Below are 21,173 nucleotides of genomic sequence, written 5' to 3' on the forward strand. Positions count from 1 at the left end.
TCCTGACGCGCTGAGAGACGCGCTGCTATCTCAAGCCGAGAGACCCAGCACCGGCGTTTCTGGGCAGCCCTCGCAGGCAGCCTGGAATATCGAGAGCAGAGAAAGAGATACCATTCCTCATTCATCCTAAATTCCAGGTACAGAACTGAATAACCCCTCACAGAGAATTCTTTAGTTATTCACTTGGCAAAAACAAACTTAACTTAAACTGTAACTTTCTATTCCCGCCCACGCATTAGACTTAGGTCAGGTACACGGGGTAGGCGTATTTAGAAACACCAGTTGAGTAAGTTTAGTCAAATGTATATGTGTATGTAAATATATTTTAATGATTTTAAACATCATATGGCTCAGAAACCATATCAATGTTTTTACAGTATTATTTTATACTATTGCTTTTAATGTATGCACTTTACTTAACTATAAGTATTGCAATAATATCGATCCATTTCTCTTGTACGAGAAAAGAGACTGATCAATAAATAACACCTTTTTATTGAACACGCCCGTCTCTTCCTTTTCTCTACATTCTGATGAGACTAAGAATGCACGTACTGACTGAGTAAAATAATTGCCTTGTGCTCACACGACTCTCGAGATTGACTCTTGATTAGGGGAGAGCAAAGTTGTCATGTTCTATGGTTGTCAGAAACTAAATCCCTTCTTGTCTAATGAGGGGAGTTAATTCCTTCCTTGAACATTCGAGAAAGTTTCTAGCGAACTCTGAGCTTAGCTGGCAAACCCAAAAATTAAGTCTAGTATCGACAGTAGTAGACCTAGTTAACGTCTGGCCTAGGCCTTTACTGCTGTAGGTACTATTCCAATGCGCAGAGCCTATTGGGAAAATAGGAGCTACACTACACCACATTTGTATGACTTCTCGTAGGACTTCCTATCTTTTTTAAAGCATTCGCTGGCTGCTTTAGTTTCCTCCGACATGACCACTGTTTTTAAACTACTATTATAAACGTCTTTACTTTGATTAGGGGCAACACGTAACTGGATGCTTTATAAAATAATCTTAGTTTCTTACTTACTGATAAAACCAAAAAAGGCTCTGTATTGGACCAAATTCTTTCCTTAAGCAACATACCATTGATTGGAGCGACTCAGATATCACTCTTCACAATGTATTACAACACCTCTACTGACACCTGGTCTTTACATGGCCATTTCATAAAAAATGCTCAATCTGAGATCACAAGATCACTATCTAACACCCGTTGTTCCACCTAAGTAAATCTCAATAATGGTACCTAGCCATAATATTGTTGTGAAAATTATGTCTCTACAAAAATACCATGGCCCTAAATATGGAGAGTAAGTAAATAGTTTTAATAAGTGATTTATTATTACATAGAATTTTAAAATATTGTTTAGTATATTATTGCTTGGTTTTTTGGAAGATTGGGTAAAGTATTTATCATTATGTACTATTTTATTATCATTGATTTGTTAATTATGTATTTATCTTTTTATTGTTACTTACTTGTTTACATATATATAATTATGTTAAGGGTAAAATATATTATTTGGGTGTAGTAATTGGGACCTGCCACATATATGCATTTTCTTCCAATTATTATTATATTGGAGTTACAAAGGTAATTCTGACTAACACCATTGCATGCACTTTCTCCAACTTTTCTTATATTCAATTTTAAAAAGTAATATGACCACCATCATGTATGTATTTTCCCAACATTTGCAAGACTAGACAGGAATTAGGATAGTAAATAATCAGATACCCAATTAGACTCCCTCACAGTAAATAATCAGATACCCAATTAGACTCCCTCACACAACTGTCTCTGCATTAACATATGTTTGCACCGCGTAATCAATCGTCATGAGCACTTGTGGCAGGCATTTTTGCCACTAATTACTCTGACTTTCGTGACCAGGCATAATTGCGCAATTTTTGTTAATTTCAAGTCATGAGAGTAATTAAAAAATTATTACATTACTCCAATTACTCTGGCATAATTAACCATTTGGCCAAGTGTAGTCATGGCTTGATTCTTCTAAAGATGTCAGAATCTTATCCTATCACTGAGGACAATGGTGACACCGTCACAAACAACCAGCTAAAATCTATTTCTTTAAACATAGAACACAGTGGGTCCATGAAGCACTGCCCAAAAAAATGAAGGAATTCAGAACACTAAGAAATTCTGGCTACATTTAAAATCTGCGGTGCTCCACAAAAGGCTCTTTGAGTTAAGGTTTGTGGACAAACAAGATATTATTGCTGCAAAACGCCAATTGCCTAAAGACCTAAATTGCCAGCTCCCTTAATTCTGTCCACCCCCTTTTCAACTACATCTGAGCGAACTCTGCTCCTGCTCCAAATTCACTATCCATAACCACTGCATCAAAATGCAACAAATTCCTCTCAGGCTTCAACACTAAAATGATCTGCAACAGAGACATCTTCATACTCAACCTGGGGCCAGATTTATCAAGGTTTTACATCACACTTGCACCTCACAGAGGGGTGTAAGGTTGAAGCAGTACCTAAGTGAGATTTATCAAGCCAGGCAAGTCCACCTTGTATGGCACTGCATGGCTTGATAAATCTGTAGTAATGCAAGGCAGCGCAAATTGCTGCCTTGTGCTACTCGACCGCAGGGAAGTGTTCCATGGATAGAAAGTGGGTGTTCCTTCACATCCACCCATGGACTTTGGCGCATTCCCAGACTTACTATTAGCGGTAGACCTGGGAATGTGTCAAAATGCTATGCCTCCCAGGTGAGGCGTAACATGAAGAAATATCTTAATTCCTCCTTGTTTGTCCTCTATCAACATGTGCTGCATTCTACAGCACACATACAAAGAGGAAAATACCTCTGAGCATATTTTTGTGCACAAAGGTGTCTCTTGCTGCACAAAAACAATCCTGCCTGCAATGCAGGCACCTTTGCAGTATGCCAGAAGGGTGCCTGCGTTGGTGCAAAGCAAAACCAAAGGGGATGATCGACAGAGTGATGAACATTGCAAGCACTCACCCTCAGTCAACTGATCTGGGTTTAATCCATCATCATTCTTTAGCTCACTGCGCCACCCCAGTTCAGACATGGCCATATGCAAGTCAGTCTGACCCTGTGCCTCATGGGAACAGTCCTGGAATCGGATTTTGGCTAATCAGCTGTCATCCGCCAGGTTAGCTTAAATCCAGTGGCAAAGTGAGCAAGGGACCCATGTCTGGGCATTCCCTGCCAACTTAGGGTGAACAATGCAAAACCAAAGGGGATGATGGACGGAATATCTAACATTGCAAGCACTCACCCCAGGTCAACTGATCTGGGTTTAATCCAACATCATTCTTTAGCTCACTCTGCCACCCCAGTTCAGACACGGTCATATGCAAATCAGTCTGATCCTGTGCCTAATGGGAACAGTCCAGCCCGAACTGCCAAGCCATGTCTTCCCTGGACCGGAAACAAGCATCCTTGGACTGGTTTTTGGCTAATCAACTGTCATCATCTAGGCTAGCTTGAATCCAGTGGCAAAGTGAGCGTTAGTGCAAGGCAGCAGATAGTGCGCCAGTGCCAGGAATGTTCTATGCGCCAAATAATGTTAAACATGGCGTATTCCTTCCCTTTTCCATTCATGCAGCTTAGCAAGTTGTCTCTCTACGTTGTGTGAAAGTTTGCGTACTGATCTCTACAGAAACGTTTAAAAAAAAAGAGCACATCCTCGAGTCTTCTACAACTATTTTTGCAGACAAACTCTACCAAGTTATAAAGCAAATCAAGAAAACTAACGCTCTCCCAGTTACATTATGAATAGGCTGTGGGGTTTTAGGTTTAAAACTATAATACCTGATAAAACCCCACTGAAATAGAAATTGCCCTCACCAGTGAAAACATATAAACACTGAAAAAACACCTGAACAACCACAAACTAAATGCCATTTGAAGAAAGGAAAAAGAAAATGAAAGAGTCATTTTTTCTTCCTGAAGGGGCCAATACAATGTAACTTGCTTATACAAGCTAGCAGTAAGAAAGACTACGCTAACATTATTCTGCTTGAGTTTTGTTGTTTAGGGATGCCACTAAAATATTGTTTCTTCTTCCTTTTGCTTATTTCAGTTTTGTGGTTTTTGGTCGAAAGATGCAGGGTTTAGAAGCATGTTTTAGGTCTTATTTAATTATTTTTTAAACTGTAGAGAATCAGGAAATATCAAAATCATATTTGATATTTTGGCGCCGTTTGATTCTTACACTGATAGGTAAAATGCCTGGTTTCATAAGAATCTTTCCTAATATGTGTCATCACATTTACCCACAGAGAATGGATAAAACCCCTTAATACATCAGCCCCCAGTTTCTAGTAGGTCAGTATTGATAGAAGGGGAATTGCCAACGCCTCAGGCTTTAAACATTCAATGTAAGGTATAGTGACAAGTATATGAAAAATACCGCTATCACCAAGCATCTGGGATAGTGGTGAAAATATTACACCAGACTTTTAGAAAACATGGAACACAGTGTCACTTGGAATGCTCTGCAAAAAAGGTTCTTTCCAAGTTCAACAAAGGTTGGATTGATATTGTTTGTATTTGCAGTGATTCAGCTACGTATATGAAAAAGTTGTGTGATGACCTGTCTAAATTGATACCTGAGCTGAAGTGATTTCCTGTAAGAGATACTTGCCACTTGTTAGATGGTATGCTGAAAACATGTTAATAATCTTCAGAGTTAATGAGGGATGCTATTGACTTTTTAGTCCATTCTGGTGCATTGTTTTCTTATACACAGGAACTAAAACGTAAATATTTATAATTTTGTCGTTTGTGTGGCATCAACTTAAGAATCATCCTAACTGTGTCCCTTAGCTGATGGTACTAACTCCAAGGGGCTATGAATGCTATATTATCCATGTGGCAACCAATTACAGAATTTTTGCTGAGTGATGATGCTAAAGGCAAGAAATGTGTGGATCTTTGGTCGCAAATTGATAGTGATGTGAAAAAGGTACACTGTACTGCATTCTTAGATTTTTACAGGAAAACATAACTGCTGTAGTGGACATAATAAAAAAAACTAGAGTCTGAAAAACCCTTGTCTGCCAAGTGTTCAGCATAATTGGTGTAGATGTGAAACATCTCCTTGACACCTTTAGTGACTTTGGCACTGCAACTTGTTCCATGTTAGAGTGCTTGCCACTTGGTAAACAAAGCAATATTGAAGAGCAATCCAGGAACATTTATTTTTGCAATTTATGAGAAATGGAGTGCATGATTTATAGGAATGTTTCTTCACCACCAATGGTATTTGAAGTCAATGAAACCTCGCTGTGATACTCTGTACAAGTTCTACATCCCTTCAGTAAAGGGTAATTTCTTCCATAGTTTCAAAAGTGCTGCTTCATTTTTGACCTCTTCAATAACTCTGAAGGCATAAGCCCCCAGCCCAACGCAAATGTTGCAGAACCTGCCCTGAGAATTGCAATCTTCAAGTGCACCAGTATTGGCATGGAAAACTATGTCAGTGGCCAGAGTTAGCAAATTGTGTACTGGCTGTTTTGGCATTGCCTGTCCCAAGTTCCAATGTTGAGAGGGCCTTTTCACAGAAGTTTACATGGGAAAGAAAGAGCGAGCACACATGACCAAAGACTCACTGAAGACCTATTGTATGGTGTACCACAATAAGTTTAATTTGCAAAAATGTATTTGGAACTCATATACACTCTACATACCATGTGCTATCAGTGCAGAAAGCAAGCAATAATAAAAGCAAAATGTTCCATAAACACCGGAAAATCACTTTTCCGTTGTTTTTAATGGCGCGGAAATGTGTAACCACTGATAACAACTGTTTTTTTAAAGGATCGAAAACACTTGAAAACACTGAAAAAAAACCATCAGAATTTACCAAAAATAGAAACTGAAAACAGGAAAGCCTAATTATGAATAAAGCTCACAGTTTAATGATTTATACATAGAAATACAAGCAGGGGGAAATGTATTTTTCTTTCTTCGTATATTTCTTAAAGCAGAGAAAACATAAACATTTTTTTTATCTCTCTCCCATTGTCATTGAAGACTGTCAGGCTAATAATTGTCCATATTGCCAACAAAGAGAGGTATCAATGGTTCATAATGAAGATTAAATATTTGCAGATGTGCATGGGTGCTCATACTCCAATACAAATGTCTTTTTTTACAAGACTCATTCGCATATTGCATTTTTACAGATAAGTGTGAATGTGCATATATCACGTAATTTACTGTGGAAATATACTACAAGCTACTTCATGTTTTTGTTTATTGCTCCACAAATCAATAAGGATGAATACCGATATGATAAATAAAACTTAAATAAGAAAATATCCAAATATGTCAAACTCAAATACGATACAGCTTGAAGCATTAATTATGCTAAGTCAAAACAATTGAGAAACATGTATACATATATCTGGTACCGACATCAATAACATGTCCTTTTTGATGACTATCAATTGGGCTTTTGTTCTGTATGAAGCCACACTAATAATTCACTTATACTTATCAATTACTCGATTAAGGAAAATGCTGCCTACTCACCCTTCTCGGTGTACCAGTGGCCTTGAACAGAAGTGGCAATTGCAGGCTATTGGGAATCCGGAAGCATAAAGCGGCTTTTAACATAGAGCTCTGAGTCTGATGTCTGTGTTCGGTGAATTCCACTCACATGAAAGCTGTACCTCATGGCCTAATCATTGAGCTCGTGGATTTGGGAAGTGCCTATCTGTTTGGAGGAGTTCAAATTAATCTTGCTCCTCAAAAACCCCTTCTGTATTTGACAGAAAGCCTCATTACAACACTGATCACATCAGATCCATACTTAATTAAATATATTGGTTCTCCATTGACGCAAGGAGCAAATAAAAAATATACTTAAAGTGAGTCACCAAAAAATCAACATAACTTTCCAAGTTGCTAATCATTTCTGGTTGCTAGTGCAGCCTGAGAAGCAAGAAATCTTGGCAATAGGAAACAATGACATTGAAGTCATTACAAGCCCAGAATCAGTTATTCACTGCCACAGTGACAAAGTATGGTACTCACTTTTGAAAAACATTTATCCTTTTTTTCTAGATATCCAAGTAACATAACTCTTTCAGCTTTACTTGAACTGTAACAAATGTCATATTTATGTTAACAAATATTTCTATGGGTCCTAATTGTATCACTCTATGTCTCTGTTAAAGAACTAATACTGTTTTTGGTGCACGAATGTTATGGAGATTTGTTATAATAAATAAATAATGAAAGGAGACCTTCTGTCACCCTCAACACCGAAGACATCCTGTAGCATATCAATGAACCAACCCAGTCCAAATTCAATATGCTCAACTTCTTCATGGCAAATAGTTACTGAATTTATTGTAGGGCCCTGAGATTGATAGATTGGAGAAAGCACGTTTCGTTCCCTTCTCCTATACTCAATACAAATGAGTGGAAAAATAAAATAAAAAAGAAACAAACAAATGCACTGTTCTTTTCAAGAACAGTGGTGGAGTGGTGGGGTTGTGAGTATCAATAGGGTTTTACCTAACAAGTTGTCTTTGTTGAGCATATGTTATTGTATTGAAGTTATGTATCTTGTGTTTTGGTAAAGTTTATGGTTGAGTTGTGCCTATGCATTTGATGTTGATTATTTGAAGTTGTGATCGAACACAGAGCAGTTCAAGATCTCAGAGTAAGATAAGAGATGACAAAATAAATGAATAGAAAAATGTGATATTACTTCTTTGCTGAGGGCTTGTGGTGTGAGTTTGTTGCTTGAACATGAAATATCTTTAAAAAACAAGGGACAAGAGGCCTTTGTCAAAACAGTAATAATTTGTTTAAATATACAGTGTGGCCCTGGAGAACAGTTGCAGGCATAGAGTCTGAGGACTGTCTCAACTTCCAACCAATCTGAAATGGGTTTTTGTTGTAAATTAATGTTTTTGATAGAGAATGTGAGTAGGGTCTCGACCTTGCGTGGATACATTGCAGCCAGTGGGTAACATATCCAGCTTTCTGGCACGGGGAGTGAGTGATCACTGCGTGTACTGTGTGTGCTATGTCCTGATTGCCTGTATGTTCATAACTTTATGTGGTTCTGACTTTATGGTGTTTTGGGAGTGTGCGTATCCTCCGGCCATGTGTGCTTTATTGGGACCTATCACCCTGGCCTATTGTGGTTTTGTTGCGCCTATCTGTGGGATTGATCTGTTATTTCCTGTTTGTGGATTTGTCTGTCGGCCTTGAACCACCCCACTTGTGACCTATCACCCAGTGACCTCAGGCCTGGGTCTCAGAGCCTGTCTAACAATGTATTTCTACGACTGCATTGACGTGGAGTTCATTACTACAGATGCAATTTGGTTTTTATACGTGAACACACTTTTGTTCACATTGAAGTTGACTTTCTCAATATTAACATTCCCTCTTTCTAGTTGAATTGTCAACTCCACTATCTAACCCATACTTCATGACGGTTACTTTATTGGGGGCCTGTTGTTCTCTAACTGCTTTGCTGCGGCCATAATTCCCCTGCCATGTGGAAGAGTTCCATTCATGCACGGTTTGGACGGCCTCCCGCCGTCCTCCGCACACGCCCACTTTGACGTCAGACGGGCGGGGGCCGTCTGGCGCACTGAAGCTGTTAAGCTCGCTTTTGACAATTACTAATTTACTGGTCACTTGCTTTCTACCTAATTGGAGGACTGCCTTTCTGTAGCAGAAAATCCACACAAGAACATAATGAGAACCGGCAACAAAGACGTGCACAGATTCAAGATCCACTGGTGGAGCCGGGAGAAACAATTTGAGAACCAGTCCTGGTCAGGGCACCTCCCTCCTCAAGCATATCTTTTTGTAAACAGTGCAGTGCTTGGATGGAAAAAGCCAATGTCCCTTTATCCATGTCATTCCCTAGGATAAACATGCAGCAGGATGCACCAATCTTAGCACACACCCCTTCCTCCATCACAGTCATTAAGTCTAGCACATACCGATACTGCATTACCATGAGGTAGATTCCTCTCAGTTCTTCCTTCCTTGAACTAAGGAAGAGCTCAGTGTTGTTCATCATTTTAAGCATTCTACACCTGGTTATTTTGAGCCAGTAGGCACTAACTTTGGTTAGCAAGGTAAAGAAGGGTATAGACCCTCCCATTGATACTTGTCTGACTGCGAACAGTCTGAATTCTTCTGGAATGCTCTTGTACTGAGCCCAGACACAATAATCCACAGATCTTTTTTCACAAGCCTTATGCAGCAAGGTTGTCTTCATTCTTAGCGGGTGCTGGTACAAATTTGACAGTTCTTCACCAGGAATGACCAGGGTAGCGGTGTGTATGGTGGCCAGGAAACATAGTCTGCATGTTAGAAATTGGGATATTTAGTTGGCAGAGGTAGGTACCTTTGTCCAAGTAGAGACCCTTTTTCCTAGTCAGGATAAGGGAGTTAAACTCCTAAAATATCCCCCGCTCACCCCTTTGGTAGCTTGGCACAAGTAGTCAGGCTTATCTCAGAGGCAGTGTGTAAAGCATTTGCACCTAATCAACAGTAATACAGTGAAAACACTACATAAGGACACCACACCAATTTAGACAAATATCCAATATTTTTATATATCCAAATCAAGACCAAAACGATAAGAATCCAACATACAGTACTTAAAAATGTATGCTTTGCAAGATATCCTTAAAATTGCAGAAATATCCCAAAAACACAGTTCTTATGAGTCGGTAGTTACCGCAATACTGAAAACAGCAGAGCCTAACAGTTCCAGGAGACAGCATCGGTAAGGGCCAGTGAAAGTTTGGACAGACATGTGAATAGCACCTTTCTCGTTGCGGCAGGCACGTTGGTGCAAGTCGATCATGGCAACCGTCGCGGTTGCATTGCAAAATGGAAGCTGGGCAGGGTGTTGTGCCCTCATGATGCAGTGCAGGCAGTGGCTAGGTGACGATCGTCCAGATGGTGTAGGTGAGACCAAGGCATATGGTGCAGGCTGAAGCGGTGCTCGATGCTATGCTGGTAGGGTGTGGTGCAAGCGACAGAGCCTGTTAGTGGGAGTTGGCGTTGGCCAGCCCAGACTGCTGTGAGAGACAAGGCGGTGCATCATGACACTTACAATAAGTGCCCCCAGCCACGATGTGGTCACAAGTGTCGAAGTCAGCAGCAGCGGAGGCATGGAGGAGACCAGGCTGGCGAACTGAAGCAAGGTGGTGCGGAGTGCGGTGCCCACAGAGCAAGCAGCGGCTCTGTGGTGGCGGTCGTCATCACCTATTGAGACCAGGGTTGCGGTGTAAGATGCAGACTATATCTTCTGCTGTGCCATCAGGACACAGAGCCAGCTACGGGGTCAGTGAAGCTGTGTGTTGCTTTACCCTTCTCTTTGGCAATTGAAACAGTAGTTTCAGAAGTGTTACCAAGAGGTTGGTGAATTCTAAACTGCAGAACAAGAGGCGAGCTCTACTACAAGCCCTTGGCTAAACTCAGCACAAGTAAAGAAAGTTCAGTCCAGTCCTTTCACTGCCCAAGGCAGAAGCAGCAACTGCAGTCTAACCCAACAAAGCAACACCTCAGCAAAGGGGCAGTACTCCTCCTGGCTGCTCTTCCAGCTCTTCTTCTTGGCAGGTTCCTTGATTCCAATGAGTTCTGAGGTCTGTGCCCCAATATTTATACTCAACATTCCTTTGTTCTCACAGGCAGAGAGTGTCTGTGCTTAGTCCACACCAGTTCTGTCCCCTCAGGCCCAGCTTCCCTGCAGGAGGTGGAGACAGCATTGTTCAAGGCAGACTATTCCCATTCAGGTGCAAGGAAGTCTCATCCCGCTACTCTAAATGCAGCCCAGGTCTATTAAGCCCAGCCCTGACTCCTCCAGGAAATGCAGGACACACCTTGACCCCCGTGACTGTCTGAAGAGAATGCACATGCCCAGTTCCTCTCACTTCAAAGCCAGACAGTCAATACACAAGCCCAGCAGAGGCACACAGAATGGCTAAGCAAGAAAATACCTACTTTCTAAAAGTGGTACTTTCAAACACAGAACATAAAAATCATCTTTACTAAAAGATGCATTTTTGTATTCTGAGTCCAGGCATGCTAAACTCTATTTTCCAATCTTGTCCCAATGGCAATTTATATTTATAAGATGTTATAAATAAACTCCCATTCTACCTCATGGGACAGCTAGCCTTTCCATAGTGAAAAGCGAAATGCACTGTAGCTTACTACCAGGACATGTCACACACACCAGAACGTGTCCTACCTTTACCATACACAGCACCCAGCCCACTGGGGTATCCTGGGCCTACCTTAAGGGTGACATATTTAAGAAAATGGAAGATAAGAGCCTGGAAAGTGGACGCACTTGCCAAGTTGACATGGCAGTTAAAAACTGCGCACAGACTATGCAGTGGCAGGTCTGAGTTACATTTACAGGGCTACTTCTGTGGGTGGCACAATCAGTGCTGCAGACCCACCAGTAGCATTTGATTTACAGGCTGTGGTACTCTCAGTGCACTTTACTAGGGGCTTACCAGTAAATCAAATATGCCAATCATGGAACACACCAATCCATAATACAATTTACAACAGGAGCACTTGCACTTTAACACTGAACAGCAGTCAGAAAGTGCGCAGAGACACTAAACCAGCAAAAACAGAGTGAAAACCGGGAGGTCAAAGAGCAAAAAGACAGGGGAAACATGCCAAAAGATACCAAGTCTAACACTGCGTCATCCGGGGATGAGCTCAGTGTAGGCAAACTCGCTGAACTGCCAGCAAATATCCATCAGCATGGAGGTGCCCAATTGCATATCCCGAATGTGCAAGATCAAGTTGCAGTTCTCTTTCATGCCCAGTGGAAGTGTTCCTTTACCTCTGAAACCTAAGGAATACATTGTTAGTTTCAATACAATTAGGTGTTAACCCATCCATTCTAGCCAAGTGTATCCACCCACATTGGTATCCCAGATTTCCTGACATGGGGTGTGATGCTTTTGTTCAATCCCCCGCTATGTGACTCATTTCCCTTGGTATTGTCGAGCTGAATGGCCCTAAATAGGAACTCCATGTCGGGGGCCCACTTGTTATTCTAGGAGACTGCCCCGGATACTCTAAGGCCAACCCTTGCACTACAAATGGAGGTAGAAATGGATGTGTTTGTGCATTGACTTGGGGATTTTACTACCTCCAAGTATCTCTTCTCTGGGAAGTCTCAGAGCCAAACCGTATCCTCTCCTACCATGCCCTTTTTGCTCATCCTGTCTAGCTCAGTTTGTATATGGCTAGGCTCAGTGAAAAGCTATAGAGCCGTTGGGTTGGTCTTATATACGGGGTCAGATCCAGTACTACTCTGTGGGGTTCTACCTTGTTCGGTTAATTTTAGCCCTAACCCTTCATAGGTATAAGTAGAGAAGGTATTTTGCTTTTTCAGGGCTACCTCCTAGGACAAGTAAAGTCTGTCTGCACCTACTGCATGCAGTGTCAGTGAACAGACGTGACATAACCTGGCTGCTGTCTGGGAGCCCACAGCAGTCATGTGCTGATACCTTGTGATGTACAGGAGGGTGCTATGTTGTGCATGTGGGATGCTAGTATTCGGGCTAGTGGAATTGTAAGTGACATGGGAGAGATCCCTGCGCAAGCGCTGTTGACATACTCCACTTTGCCATGCAGTTCTTTAGCAGTGACTAGGTGCAGCAGCACCCAAAATAGACAAAGGGAACATGGAAGTGCGATAATACATAACATATTATTGAACATTGCAGGTCTTGGTATGGATCTAGGGGAGGTGTCTAAAGTCCTCTGTTGATTGAGGTTACTCATTTACCAGTTCAAATAAAAGGTTCACACTTCAGTTCATGGGGGGGGGGGGTGTTGTGGAAGGTTTCCTGTATATATCAGAAAGATGTCCCCGCTAATTTTTCCCCTCCAGCTGGAGGGCCGTTGTTGTTGCAAAAACAACCCGGTAAGGCCCCTCAAACCTGGCCTGTTTCCCCTTCAAAAATAAGTTACGAATCTTGACCTCTTGTCCGGGTTGGGGAGTTTGATATGGTAATGTGGCAGTGGTGCACTTGGTGGTCTGGTGATTGACCGGTTTTGATTAGTTCTGAAAGATATACATGTAATTCATCTCCCGTTGAACCGGCACAGAACCGGTAACCCAGTGATGTCAGGGAATACACACCCAGAGACCTCGGGTTCTTCCTGATCCAGACCACAGAAACTCAGAGTCTTCTAGGTGAAGTCAAAGATTAGTTTATTGGCTGCAACCAAGGTAACAAGTGTCCTAGAAGTACAACATATGGAAGTATATTCTCAGGAGACTGCTCGCCTTTACAAAATCAGGCGTCTCTTCTTATACACAATTTTGGGTTTCAGGCAAAACATTCTTGGTTGTAAAGTAAATCGTTAACATATTTTTAGTACAAAGAAAAAGCAGAGTCATGATGACATGTCCATATTTCACTTCGTGCTGCCTACAACAAATCACTTGGCAAGGCCCAACATTTCATCAGATATCACTGGACCCCTAATAAAAACGGGCACCTCCCCACCATAAAGTTAGTGAAGAAAAAGAGTGGAGATAGATGTGAACGAGAGATGGCAGGTGTGCGCGCTGAAATGGTTTTATGGTTTGTTGAGCCTAGATGCTATCTTGCTCGGCCACTGGGAGGGGAACTGACTTAACGAGTGCGGCCTGGGGCAATGGTTCCAACTTGCACAGGTCAGGGAAAAGTCGATTAAGGAGTATGTGTCCTTGTGGAATCGAATTCAGCTGGATTAAGGCCTATGTAAAGGGCAACACATGGATGGAAGCCAAGGGTCCAGAACGCAAATGACGATTTTGAGATGAAATCATCACTCGAATGTGCTGAGAATATATGTACATGATGTACTCGTTATTCTCGGTCCTTTGATACCAAATTCGTCATGTTTCGACGAAGTTTTAATTCTCGAGTCCAGAGCGATTACGCGGACCCAGATTTTCAGAACCACAATCCCTCCTTTTGCCCTTACATAGGCAATTAATCTATCCTCATGTTAGTCTGAGTCCAGATCTATATTCCTGAAGTCATTGAGATGTTGCTGTAACATCATTCTAGTACTTAGTTCATCTCTTGACACACGCTTCCTTACACATGATGTAACACAGGGGCCACATATTGCAGGAGCACACTGTATGCACAGACAGAACAGGAAAAGAATGGGTAAGGCCATCCCAATGACCATCAGAATTTTCCATCCCCAGGCAGATATCAGTTCCCAGAACCATCCCATTAATGACCAATCTCCTTTATCCACATGAATAGATTCGGAAATCTTATGTAGTTTGGAGATGGCCCTGTACACTGTTGGAGCATTATCTGGGATGAAAATGCAACAACTAGACTGGATCAATTTGCATACTCCACCTCGGTCTGCAAGTATAACATCCAAAGCGACCCGGTTCTGAAGGGTCATCAGTCGATCCAACTGGAGCTCAGCAGTCAAGTTACTAAGGGCACCAGCAGTTTCAGTCACGGTGGACTCAACTACCCTTGTTAATTGCCTTATGTTTCTGCTGTTAGCCATGGATCCCCAGAACGGCAGAAAACCCTTTGCAAAGTCCCCAAATTCTTGACCTGCAGTGTCTTCTTTACTCAAGACACATCTAACTACCCTTGTCCGGTGGTAATCCGCCGCTGCTGTGTAGGTGGGAGGCAACAGGAATGAAACAAAACATGAGCTGAGAAGTCAGGGGGCAACCATGTATAGGCTCTATCATGGCAGATGAAATAAGTACCCTTAGCGGCTAAAAACGCAGGGGAAGTCTGAGATCCAAAAACATACGTTTCTGTACAGATACTTTTCCCTAGCTGAGCTCTGGGATTCTTGCCAATACCTTGCAGACATAGGTGACCCTGATGGGGTACGATCCAGATTGGGGAGGATCTTTTAGCTTGCTGTTTCTCACTTAAAGTAGTTCCATATCCGGTCACGTTCCAACCTACATATGCAAGTATCTCATCATCCGGAGTATCTCATAAGAAGTTACTTCATTAATCATGTCAACTATACCTTTGACTAGGGCGCTAGTCTTGAGGTTGTCTTTTACAGAACGCAGGGGTTGGACTTCTCGTGCATATATGAATATTGTTCTGTATGCCCACACAGAACCATTGTGGCTGAAAGGCAGAACCAGATAAGGGATACCTTTATCCGTAGTGTGAGGCATAAGGCCACACACCCAACAGTTAGTCGTGTTCATTACTAGTTGGTGTTGGTGCAAAAGCTGAACGAAGGAGTTATTAATGAACTCTAACCTTCTACTGGATTCGTGGTCAGGCAGAGGGTGGAAAGAATGAGAGGTAACAGTAGGAGGAGGTATGGGTGATGCAGTGGGCGCAAATGTTACATGGAAAGAGAATAAAACATAACTTATCAAAAAGATCATTACGCTGGATAGCATAAAAATACATAATATTATAAAACTTTTCTTTGTCATCGTGTTACACAGTCTCCGCTTAAAGTTCATTTGCTTGGCAGGTCTCTCCACATCAGGAAACTCCATCCTCTCTAAGGTGCTGCCCGCGGTGGGAGGTTGCCTCTGCTAAAGGATGCTTCCGTCAGTCTAGGGCAACTCCCTTGGACCAACCAGAACTACCGACCTAACGTCGTCAGCTGCACCCCAAAGACTTTAATCAACCGCGGCCCTAGCAGCGGAACCCGGATGGCGGTTCGAAAACAAAAATAAGCAAGTTTCCTAAATGGGAGAGCTGCACTTTCAAAAAGAGTACTTGGGAGGAAAATAATATATATTTATTTGTCCATAGGTCTTGGTCTCAAATTGTAGCGTCTTTTTCCTGGTACTGTCTGGTCCTGAAACAGGAGTTCAGGCTCCAAAGAGTTCAATCGTTCTGATGGTGGCACAGTCTCTTGAAAAATGTTCTCGCTTTCACATTCAGGGTTAGTTTCTTTTACACGGTCATCGCTGAAAGGTATGACACGTGACACAGTTGTAAGCTCTGGGTCAGTGACACCCTTCTGGACCCACTGGTCATGTGGCGGAGGTGAAGGGATTCTTTTGCAGTGGACCCCGTGGATCCAGTTGGCCTTCCCCTCCACTCGAACGGCTGACCTCGTGGAAAGAAGGACGAGGTGTGGCCCGGTCCACCTGGGCTGGTCGTTCTTTGTTCTCTGGAAGTTTTTCACGAGGATCCAGGAGCCAGGGACAATGGAATGACCTGGAGTCTCAGAGACCGGAGGCAGGGTGTTGTGGACCTGTTGATGCAAAACACGCAATTTAGCCGTCAATTCATACAGGTAATCAAGCAAAATAGGGTGTTCTAGCTCGCTGAACTTCGTGGGCCTAGGCACTCCCCATATGTTGGCTGGCCGGCCAAAGACAATTTCATAAGGGCTGAGTTTCACTCGCGAATGCACAGTCATTCTGGTGGATAGGAGTGCTAAGGGTAGAGCGTCAGGCCATTTAAGTACTGTGCTCGCTTGGATTTTGGCCAATTTAAGTTTTAAAGTGCCATTGTAACATTCTACTAATCCAGCTGATTGGGGGTGATTTGCAGCGTGGAACTTCTGCCTAATGCCTAGCCCTTCACACACTCTTTTCATCACACGACCCACAAATTCACTTCCGTTGTCAGACCAGACCATTCTAGGCATTCCAAACCTGGGGAAGTACTCTTTTACAAGGGCTTTTGCTGTGGACAAGGCAGTATTGTCTTTTAGGGGATAGGCTTCTACCCATTCTTGAGAAGGCACAAACAACAACGAGCACGTATTTTAAGTTGTTGCACCTCTCCATGTGTATGAAATCTAGCTGCAAAACCTCGAACAGATACGTAGGAGGTGCAAAATGACCAGCTGGAGTTGGGGTTCCCCTACCAGGATTGTGCTTCAGACATACCATGCAATTCTTGACAACATTCTCTGCACACTTGGGAATCCCTGAATTCTCCCACACTGGGGCCAACAACTCGCAAATCCCTTTCACGCTGATATGAGCCATTCCATGAGCCATTGTAACCACTGCAAGCAGATATGCATCGGGTAACAACCATCTCTGATGCTCTGCCAATTCAATCCAACAACCATTTGCATCCATTCTACCTGTACTCTCTCTCCACGTGCTCAACTCTTTCTCTGTGGCCTCAGCTTGGATGGACTTCACACTCTCTATCGTGTCCTCACATATTCCAACATCACCGGTCCATCTTTCAGGGCCTGCAACATACATTCGGCTCATCACATTCTTTGCCGTTTCCTTCGCGGTCTCGTCAGCACATGCATTTCCACGACCTACATCATCAGTCACCTTCTTGTGAGCACTACATTTCACAATCGCCATTTGCAGAGGCAAGGTCAGTGATTCAAGAAGCTCATTCACCAACTAACCATGCTGAATCTTAGCTCCATGCGAAGTCAGGAACCCACGTTCTCTCCACAATTGTCCGAAACTGTGAGCCACGCCAAAAGCATACTGGCTGTCGGTGTAGACATTCACTCTCATTCCTTTAGATAATACACATGCTCTCGTGAGTGCAACTAATTCTGCAGCTTGAGCTGAACCATGTGGTACTCGTGCAGTTTCAACAACTGTGTGCAAAGTTGTGACAGCATATGCTGCAGTCACGTTCGGTATACACCTGTTACAACGCATTTTTTACTCCGCACTACCATTACAACGCGACTTTTACTCCGCATACCATTACAACGCATTGCGCTGGGGGGCGCTCTAGGATAGGGAATAAGTATAATTTACTATCCAACACCTTCCCTAGGGTCCACGGGGACTGGAGTTAGAATAGTAAATTATACTTACCACTATCCAGCGCCCCAAGGCGCTATGCGTTGTAACGGTATGCGGTGTAAAAGTCGCGTTGTAATGGTCTGCGGAGTAAAAGTATGCGTTATAACGCCATACATCCGTCACGTTCCCTTTTGGGAGCTTAAAACATGAACCATCCACCCATAATGTACCATCACATTCAGCAAGAGGAGTGTCAAATAAATCCACTCTCCCTTTTGTCTCTTCCTCTGTTGTGAGGAAACAATCGTGCTGTTCTAAAGCATCTGATTCCTCTGCAATTGGTAACAACGTGGCTAGATTTAAGGTACTGCACCTTTTTATGTGCACATGGCTCGCTAGCAGCGTCAATTCGTAACTGGACAGTCGAGCACTAGTTAAGTGCTGTGTCTTGGTCCTATTTAACAATGTGTCTACTGCATGCGGGACCATCACGATTAGTGTATTATTCATTACTAGACCAGCAGACTGTCGAATAGAAACAGCTGCTGCTGCTGTGGCCCTTAAACAACTTGGCAATGCTTTAGCTACCAGATCCAAAGTTGACGAAAAATAGGCGCATGGCCGCTGTCTACCTCCAAATAACTGAGTCAACACAGACAATGCACAGCCCTCCTTCTCGTGGACATACAATGTGAAAGGCTTACTGTAGTTGGGGGTACCTAACACAGGAGCCGAACATAATGCTGTGCGTAATTCGAGAAAACTTTTCTGACACTCTTCAGACCAGGGAATGGGATTGGGTGTATTTTTACACGTTAATGCCACCAAGGGTTTGGCCAACAATGAAAAATTTGGGATCCACTGTCTACAGTACGATGTAATGCCCAAGAAAGCACGCACTTCTCTCTGTGTTCTTGGCACATTCAATTTCGCTATTGCCTGAATTCTTTCTGGGGTCAGTTTCCTTCCCTCTTTCGATAAGAGGTGACCTAAGTAGGTCACTTCTTGTCGGCAATATTGAAGCTTGGAAAGTGACACCTTGTGATGTAAAGCACACAGATGACGCAATAATAACAGCGTGGCTTTTTTACAAATTCTCTCAGTGTCTGCAGCAATGAGCAAATCATCCACATACTGTACAAGAGTAGCACCTTTAGGCAAAACAATCGTATCAAGCTGTGTTTTCAGAGCTTGACTGTATATTGATGGACTTTCACAGTAGCCCTGAGGAGCGCGTTTAAAGCGGAAGCTGCGACCTCCTAAACTGAAGGAAAAAATATCCCTGCTCTCCTCAGCAATTGGGATGCTGAAGAAAGCATTCTTTAGGTCAATCACCGAAAACCACGAAGCAGAAGCTGGAATCATAGTCAATAATGTGGTAATGTCGGGGACAACTGGGAATTGTGGCACAACTATCTTATTCACTTCTCGAAGATCAATCACGAATCTGTACACAGGTGGCTGAGAAGGGTCAGTTCGTTTTAAAACAGGCAGAACATGACTATTGCAAACGTTGCCTCGTGTTTCTTCAATCACATCCTTTTCAATCAATTCGTAAACGATCGCTAGCAAGGCTTTTTCACCTTCATTAGATATTTTGTATTGGGGAATTCATGGCATTTTGACATTGGACTTCAATGTTACAACATATGGTGGAATTTCTAAAAGACCTACATCATTAGGACCAGTGGCCCAAAGAATATCTGGGAGAAGGGACAATTCTGTTGGAAGTGCATCTCTTGATGAATACATGGGAGAAACTACTTTCTTACCTAAAGTAAGTTGTACTCCTGAAGGAGAACAGTACAAAGTTGCATACAATCTTTTTAGCAAATCCAAACCTAACAAATTTTCACCACAACCCGTTGTCAGAATGAGGGGTGCTTCGAATTCGCAGGGACCAACAGAAAGAGACAAAGGGTCAGAAATTGGATTTCTAACTGGGGCGCCAGAAAAACCTACAGAAACGTTCATTTCGCCAGACAAAGGTGCGCCAGGGAGTTTGGAGTGCATAATAGAACTCTTTGTAGCACCAGTATCCAACAGAAAAGGCTCTGACACACCTGATGTAATCACCTCAACGTAAGGTCCACTCTGATCTACTGGAACTGAAACAACTCCCTCTCTTTGTCTATGGCTGTCCTAGCAATCATTACCTTCCCAATGCTCATCTTCTGTGTAATAATCATCAACGTAGTATTGAGCTGTCCTGTCAGATACGTTATTTTGCTGATCAAACCTGTTCATAGAGTTTTGTGGTGGAAGGGGACGTGTGTTCTGAGGGGCGTTTCCACGCCCTCTACCTCTAGGTGCTTGCTGACTGCCACGGCCTTTCACACCAGAAACTCCATTTGCACGTTGTAATAGAATAGGACAATTATACTTGAAATGACCCTCTTGTTTGCAATATAAACACTGGTTGGGGCCTACAGATACACGGGGTTGGGTATACTCGACTCTCTGCGAGTTCCTCTGATACTGTCGAGGCTGCTGAAAAGTATTTTGGTAGTGATTCTGACCATTATTATTTTGATTACCACCACCACGTGGCGGATAGGCTTGCTGTAGCAAGACCTTCGTTTTTAGTTCTCTAGTTTTCTTTTCTACCCTATCTTTCTCATCTTTGTCTCTATTCTCGTAATATTGTGCGGTAGCCAATATCTGGGCTGAAGATGAGGCTGCCCAAGAACTTTCGGAATCTTTTAATTTTTTACACAATTCTGGAAGCAGATTGTGCACGAATTTATCGACAAACAATCTCTGACCACCTTCTGTGGTCATATCTTGACCGCTGTGGTCAACAAACGTTTCTTCAAATCTGGTGAAGAAATCTGAGACTGTTTCTTCTTTCTTCTGCTTGCATGCAGACAACTTATCCCAATTTACGCGTATTGCAGGCATTATCGTTTTCATGTAATCTACTATTTTACCAGGGAGTTCTGCTATCAAAGGCTCAGGCTTGGCACCACCAACTTGTCGGGCATCTGCAGCAGTAATATTAGCCCATGTGTCACCTAATTCCTGGTCATGATCTATATGACGAATTTTACCCCATAAAGGCTGTGGAACAACATTTCCAAATAACATATCGATGTCGGCTAAATTCATTATACATGACCCAGCAGTTTGCGACAACTCTTTATAGTACTCCACAGGATTTTTACGCGGATCGGGTAATGTTTGTTTGAGTGCTAAAACTTCAGCTCGCTTCCATGGGACATGTACCCATACACGCTGAAAGTGTGGCAGAATAGGTGGGACAGCAGTCGTGTCACCCTCTCTCCATTGTGGGGGAACTTCTCTCATAGGGCATTGTCGCGCCTTTTTCCTACTGGATGTATTATGCTCAGATTGTGACTCAGAACTGCTCCCCTTACTCCGATATGATAACAACATTTCAACTGCTTTCTCCACATCTGGACCTACAA

The sequence above is a fragment of the Lissotriton helveticus genome, chromosome 11 (genome assembly GCF_964261635.1).
Source record: "Lissotriton helveticus chromosome 11, aLisHel1.1, whole genome shotgun sequence".
In the NCBI taxonomy this organism is placed as follows: Eukaryota; Metazoa; Chordata; class Amphibia; order Caudata; family Salamandridae; genus Lissotriton; species Lissotriton helveticus.